A 7,515-nucleotide genomic window follows, 5' to 3' on the forward strand; every position below is an offset into this window, starting at 1 on the left:
GAAGAAAGAAAGTAATGAAATGGAACTGATGCTTCCATTTCATTAAACATGGAAGATGCTCTTTAGAATGTTTTCTTTTGGGTGGAAGTGAGGAATAAGATGTTATAGGATTAGGATTTTAAGATTGAACTAACTGAACCAAAATGATGATGTCTCTATTAATTAATTTAACTAATTTTGGTACACACACAGCGCGATGGGTAAATAGTCGCCATTTTATATTTTTCATTTCGCGCATGCGCATTGTTTGTTTTTGATTTTGTCGACAACACAGTATAGTAGAGTCAGTTGGGCACCGTCTGTGAAAAAGCAGCACCATGACGCAATTCACTCTGCCAGTAATTTGGAACCGACAAGCTGTACTGCTTGGCATTCGCGCCGGAAGCTCCAATACGAACATTTTAGAGTGTTTGGATGTCAATCTGGGAACAATGCAGAAGATTCAGAAAGAGTTGGATGAGTCTAATGGTGATTACGTAGGTACGGCAGATAGGAAAACTCACTCTGATCGTTCTGAATTTGTTGGTGAGACCCAGGTCGTGATTGACCCTCCAAATCCCTCCAAATCAATCAGGTCCATCGCCAGGGATATGAGAATATCTGAGTTTCTTATCAGTGCATGAAGACATTCGGTATTCCTCATGAAAGATGAGAAATGGCCAATTTTTATCCCAAGTCATCAAGGACAAGAGGAAAGACCACACTACGAAGATTTTCAACAAACTCAAGCATCCCCTCCAACCGAACATGCTTTGGTGTTTTTCAGACGAGAAAAATTTCTGCCAGGGAGGATGATAGACAAAGTCGACCTCGGCAGAGTTTGAACACAAAACGTAAAGACAGACAAAATGCCGCTAAGCATTTTCTTCCACATGCTAACAATTCTACCAGCTTGCCGCCTTTTATGATGATGATGATGATGATGATGATGATGATGATGATGATGACAAGGATGGTGATTATTATCATTATTATTATTATTATTATTATTATTATTATTATTATTATTATTATTATTATTATTATTATTATTATTATTATTAGTAGTAGTAGTAGTAGTAGTAGTAGTAGTAGTAGTATGTTTTCATCTTGTGGCTAATGAAGAAATACATAATAATTATTATCGTTCTTGAAAGGCGGCGAGTTGGCAGACTCGTTAGCACACCGAGCCACATGCTTGGCAGCATTTCACCCGTCTTTAAATTCTGAGTTCAAATTCCGCCGAGGTCGACTTTGTCTTTCATCCTTTCTGGGGTCAATGAAATAAGTACCAGTTACGCACTGGAGTCGATGTCATCGACTAGCCCTCTTCCCCCAAAATTTCAACCTTTGTGTCCATAGTAAAAAGGATTATTACTGTTGTTGGAAAGGTGACGAGCCGGACAAAATACTCAGCGGCATTTCTTCTGGCTCTACGTCCTGAGTTCAAATGCCACCCCAGGTTGACTTTGTCTTTCATCCTTTCGGGGTTGTTGTTGCTAGCACTCCGTCGCTTACGACGTCGAGGGTTCCAGTTGATCCGATCAACGGAACAGCCTGCTCGTGAAATTAACGTGCAAGTGGCTGAGCACTCCACAGACACGTGTACCCTTAACGTAGTTCTTGGGGATATTCAGCGTGACACAGTGTGGCAAGGCTGACGCTTTGAAATACAGGCACAACAGAAACAGGAAGTAAGAGTGAGAGAAAGTTGTGGTGGAAGAGTACAGCAGGGTTCGCCACCATCTCCTGCCAGAGCCTTGTGGAGCTTTAGGTGTTTTCGCTCAATAAACACTCACAACGCCCGGTCTGGGAATCGAAACCGCGATCCTATGACCGCGAGTCCGCTGCCCTAACCACTGGGCCATTGCGCCTCTACATTTCGGGGTCAATAAAATAAGTATCAGTCAAACACTGAGGTCGATGATATCAACTTACTCCTTCTACAATTTACTGACCTTGTACCAAGTTGTTGTCTTTACGTTGTTATTGCTTTGTTCTAGGTCTTACTCAAAAACCACAAGTAACAGCAAGTTGAACGTTTTACCGTAGGTGTTTGGCGTTGTAACAAAATTAGAAAGCATTATTATTACTTTGATTAGTCCTTCTCACAGTCCCCACCTTTCAGTAACTCCCTCTTTTCTTGACCATCTCATTATCGTACAAAAAAAAATCATCATAAAAACGTTTATCGTTGCTCTTTAATTCCATCGATTTCGCCAATCTGTAGGAGATGGGGCATACAAACGTCATATGGACCTGACCTACTTCTTTGACTTATCTCACAGAAAATAAGTTTTCTAGTTATACTTTATGAAGCACTTAAGGGATTCTGTTGTCCATAAATATTTAAATATCTATCAACAAACCTTTCGTTGTCCTTGAAAGAAATCTTCCGATTCGCCTTTATTATGTCTGCAAATGTAAACCGATATGTCCCAGTATATGGTTACACATATTTCAGTATATGATTACATTATTATTATTATTATTATTATTATTATTATTATTATTATTATTATTATTATTATTATTAATGTTTGAATTTTGAAATAAGAGCGGAGAAAACGTTACTAAGTAGCAGAAGGCACTGACTCTGTTACATTATTGTTTACGCTATTCCACTGGTTTCTTTCTAAAGAGATATAATACTGCATAGAAAAATAGTGAGCACCGTAGGGGTCGGGAGTGTTATAGAATGGAGAATAACACCCGGTGAGACCAAAAACATCTATTTTCGATTCACGATTGCAACTTATTTCAATTTTACTTACGGCATAGATTTCCTTTTGCATATCTTCATCTTAAGATCTTTTGGTTCTGTGGAGACTTCGACAGAAAGGCAGGAAATTAGTTTTCTTTAAACACTGAAAGCATACATACATACATACATACATACATATATATAATCACACAGATAAACACATAAATTTGTGTATCTGTATACATCCCCCACATATATCCACAGTCGGATAAACACGTATAAATCTGATTATATATATATATATATATATATATATATACATAAGCACACACACGCACACACACACACACACACACACACACACACATACAAACACACACACACACATTGCATATATATGTATATATACATATATATATATATGTATACACAGACAAACATAAAATGCGTGCATGTATGCATTATATATACATACATATATATATATATATATATATGCATGTATGTGTGTATGTATCTATGTATATACAATATATATATACATGTGTGTGTGTGCACGTGTGCGTGTGCGCGCGTATACAGTGCAATATGTGTGGAGACGCTGTTATAAGCGGAGGGTGCCAGATTGGCGCTCTTGAAGGTCGAAAACACTTAAAATCCATCTTCCTAATCAGGGTAACAATAATCCCGCGGAACAAGAGTTGATTATAAGAACAGGATAGCTTGAGCGTGTAATAAAGTGAGAAAAGGTGATGGTTTGTTTATGTCCCCGTAAAATTGCGTTTCGGAGAAAGAAACTGATGGTATAAGTATCAGACATAAAATTAGAAGTACTGAGGTCGATTTTTTTCCCACTGTACCTTTCAGAGCGGTGCCCCAGTATGGCCGCAGTCAAATGACTGAAGCAAGTAAAAGATGACAAAATATTCTTTCCAATTCTAGGGAATATTCTTTCCAATTCTAGGGAATATTCTTTCCAATTCTAGGGAATATTCTTTCCAATTCTAGGGAATATTCTTTCCAATTCTCGGAAATATATTTTAAAAGTTATGTATTGAAGGGGAGAAAAAAATGAAAGGGAGAAAACTGTTTGCAGTTATGTGAGTCAAGTTAATAGGACAAATCACAAGTTTAGAGGATCGAGACATTATTTCAGAGAAGAAAATAAGAGAGAAAGAAGGAAATAAAGAAAGGTTGATGTAATTTAGAATCCAAAAAGGGGTGGGGTTGAGGAAGTTTGTCTATATAGAGTAATATAACCGCAGACACACATAAAACACACACACACAGACACATACATACATACAGAAGCATAATCAAATAAAGACTCTGTGGATGAATACTTGATATAATGCTTATAAAAGCTAGCTAATGTATGTATATATCTATCTGTGCATACAAGCAAGCTTTTTAGGAAGTATATATATGTATATTTACTTGAAGTCTTCCTGTAAGGGCGGAGCTGCTTTCTAACAAAGATTCAAATCTCCGTCGTTAGAATATAAATAACAAAACCAATGTCACATTTTGAACTAGAGAAAAGTCTTGCATATTTTTACTGTTCCATTTACAGATTGTATTTTTAATGTGCGTGTTAGACGTATATAAGTATGTATGAATGTACATAAGAGCACATGCAGGAATACGTGCACATATGCATGCAAGCTTGTATGCGCGCATATTTGAAAGTATGCACGTGTGTATGCATTACGTATGCATATGTATATGCATACATACAGCCATGTAAGCATGTATCTACGGATACATTGATGCATGTATGTTTGTATATCTCTCTGTCTCTCTCTCTATATATATACACATACAAAAATACATACATACATATATATATATATATATATATATATATATATATATAAAATATGCATGTAATTAATGTAAACATCAGGTTGCAATGTTTCACCAAAAAGGACAATTACAATTGTCACTAAATGTGACTAGGGTGACATGTATCTATGCATGTGTATATGCATATGTGTATGTATGTAAGTAACTATGTATAAAAGTACGCAAATATGTTTCTATATATGTGTATATATATACAATATATATACAATATATATATATATATATATACCATATATATACATATATATAAATATATATATATATATATATATATATATATATATATATATATATATATATATATATATATGCATGTATGTATGTATGTATATATGTGTGTGTGTGTTTGTGTGTGTGTATGTATGTATGTATGTATGTATGTATGTATGTATGTATGTATGTATGCATGCATGTATGTATGTATACTTATAAAACAGACAAAGCAATCCCTATGTTCCGGGAGTACGTTGACGCCGATTCAAAACCACCAATCCAGTTTCGCTAATCATTTGGAAACTTTCCATTTGAGTTGTTTACGTACGTTCAGAGTATCATAAACGTCATAAATTGGCCCTCTCTATCCCAATAACCTTGAAAATGAGATTTGTTTTGCTCATTTCTTGTGTGTGTGTGTGTGTGTGTGTGTGTGTGTGTGTGTGTGAGTATATGTGCATACATGCACGCACGCGCGCACAGACACACACAGACACACACATATACACACACACACACTTGGTAAAACACAGGAGAAAGTGAACTCGATCCATAAGTATATATATATATATCTTTATACATATTTTTTAGCGGCTGAAAGTCACAAAATTCACTGAAGGGAAACGTTTCGCACCTGACGATTAACAGGTAAGTGCCGAGGACGAAACTTTCGACCCCAGAGTAACTTTTCTACGTTTTGGCTTATCAAAAGATAAGTATGCTTTTGATGGGTGTAAACGGATAAAGTACTAAATACAAAATTCTGCATAACTTACTAAAATTGATTAGAAGCTGAAGTTTCTTGACTCGCAACTCCGTGCTTACCGTCTCCGATAATTTAAAAAATGTCAGTAGAGAAGTAGCGTGACAATATACAAGTAATAATATTTGTTGAAATATGATTCGTCGTTGAGATTTGATTGGTTGAAAAATCATTAGAAAATGCATCGCACATTCATGTGCTCATTTGTCATGTGTAGAAAATGTCATGTCATATAGTTATCTTCTCAGAAGGAAAACACGTGGTATTTTCCTGTTCTAAGTATCGTATGTGTAAAACACAAGAATGCGAAGATGTGAATACTGTTGAAGTGAGCGTTCCGATAATTTTAATTACTGTTGCTAATTCCTCGTCAGTTATAGTCCAAAAGATCCTAATAATTTCACACCTTTAACGATAACTGGCGAGGAATTAGCAAGGTATGTGAATTTTCTGTTTGTTTCCTTATTGCGTCTTTTGCTCAAATTTAGGAACTGATATATATATGGTAATTAAAAACAACACCACAATCACAACTGATATTTATTACAAAAGCACAGATACACACCAGTACCTAAATTTCAAATCATGCTACCCAATACATACAAAAAGCAACATCCCATACTGTCTAGCCAGAAAAATTTGTACTATAGTAGATGACCCAAATACCAGGAACATACGACTTATAGAACTCAAAGGATTTCTGCCCAAACAAAATTAGCCTCTCCTACTGATAGAAAATAGCATACAACGAGCAAAAGAGATACCTATAAAACAGCTTAGGACAACATGAGGAAGATGAACTCATCAACAGAACACAATACTATTTCTAGTAACACACAATCCGCATCACCAAAACATTTTTAACATCATCAAAGCAAATTTGCCAATCATGAAACAAAGTGAAAAATTTTAAAACATAATAACTAATCAACCACTTATCTTAAGCAGAAGGCAATCATATAACCTAAAGAAACTATTAACAAAGGCAAAATTCAACATGAACAAAACATTCACAGTATCCAAGTATAATGATAAGAGATATGGAACGCGTCAAATACATTAGAACAAAAAAAAAAAATGGACAGATTTTCGCAAATGAGTGGATGTATATATATGTGTGTGTGTGTGTGTGCCACCGCTTGACATCCAGCTAATTCGGAGATGTAGGTAATCGATTACATTGATCCCAGTTCTCAACTGGTACCTATATTATCGACCCCGAAAGGATGAAAAGCAAAATGGACTTTGAGACGAAATTTGAACTCAGAACACACAGACGGACGAAATACCGCTAAGCATCTGGCCTCGCGTGCTGACGATTCTACCAGCTCGCCGCATTTGTGAATTCTAGCGTATTAGTAAGTAGTTTGATTAAAGAAAATTATAACTGTAATAGTTAAAACAGATGTAGGTAATGAAAAATGAACCAGTTCTGATTAATTATAATTTCACTCTTAATCATCTTTAATTCTTACCTCTAACCTGCTGTACTTTACACTTATATATCTTCATTAATTCTGTAATATTTTCCTGAATTTAAATTGTAAATCTACTGCGAAACACCAACTCACTCTGTAAACATATGAGTTACTTCCTTTTCTTACTGCCTAAATATAAACTTATCTAGTTAAGCATTTATTTGTAATTGTCTCTGTCAGATATTTGCATAGTTTTCTTTAATATATGTTATACAACAGAATTAACATCAACAGTATTTATCATAACACATATACAATCTCTAACTCCACCTTCTTTCGTATTTTCTTGTGTAATTTGTGCTCAAAGAATGTCTCAGTGTAACCGATCCGTTTATAGTGTGTAGATGTACATACGTACGTTTGTATGTATGTATGTATGTATGTATGTATGTGTGCATGTACTATCTATCTATCTATCTATCTATCTATCTATCTATATATATATATATATATGCACTCACCCATACATACATACATATATATATATATATGTATAGATAGACAGTATATAT

The 7,515-nt window shown here is 35.0% G+C and overlaps 1 long non-coding RNA gene across 2 annotated transcripts in view; it reads left to right on the forward strand.

Moving 5' to 3' along the window:
- The first annotated feature begins 5,355 nt into the window (after positions 1–5,355).
- LOC128248918 (uncharacterized) overlaps positions 5,356–7,515 on the forward strand; it is a 226,856-nt gene continuing 224,696 nt past the window's right edge. For both annotated transcript variants that reach the window (XR_008265069.1, XR_008265070.1), the window contains exon 1: positions 5,356–5,410. This is a non-coding gene — a long non-coding RNA (uncharacterized LOC128248918). The remainder of the gene's footprint in view (positions 5,411–7,515) is intronic.

Source organism: Octopus bimaculoides, chromosome 10, assembly GCF_001194135.2.
Source record: "Octopus bimaculoides isolate UCB-OBI-ISO-001 chromosome 10, ASM119413v2, whole genome shotgun sequence".
Taxonomy (NCBI): domain Eukaryota; kingdom Metazoa; phylum Mollusca; class Cephalopoda; order Octopoda; family Octopodidae; genus Octopus; species Octopus bimaculoides.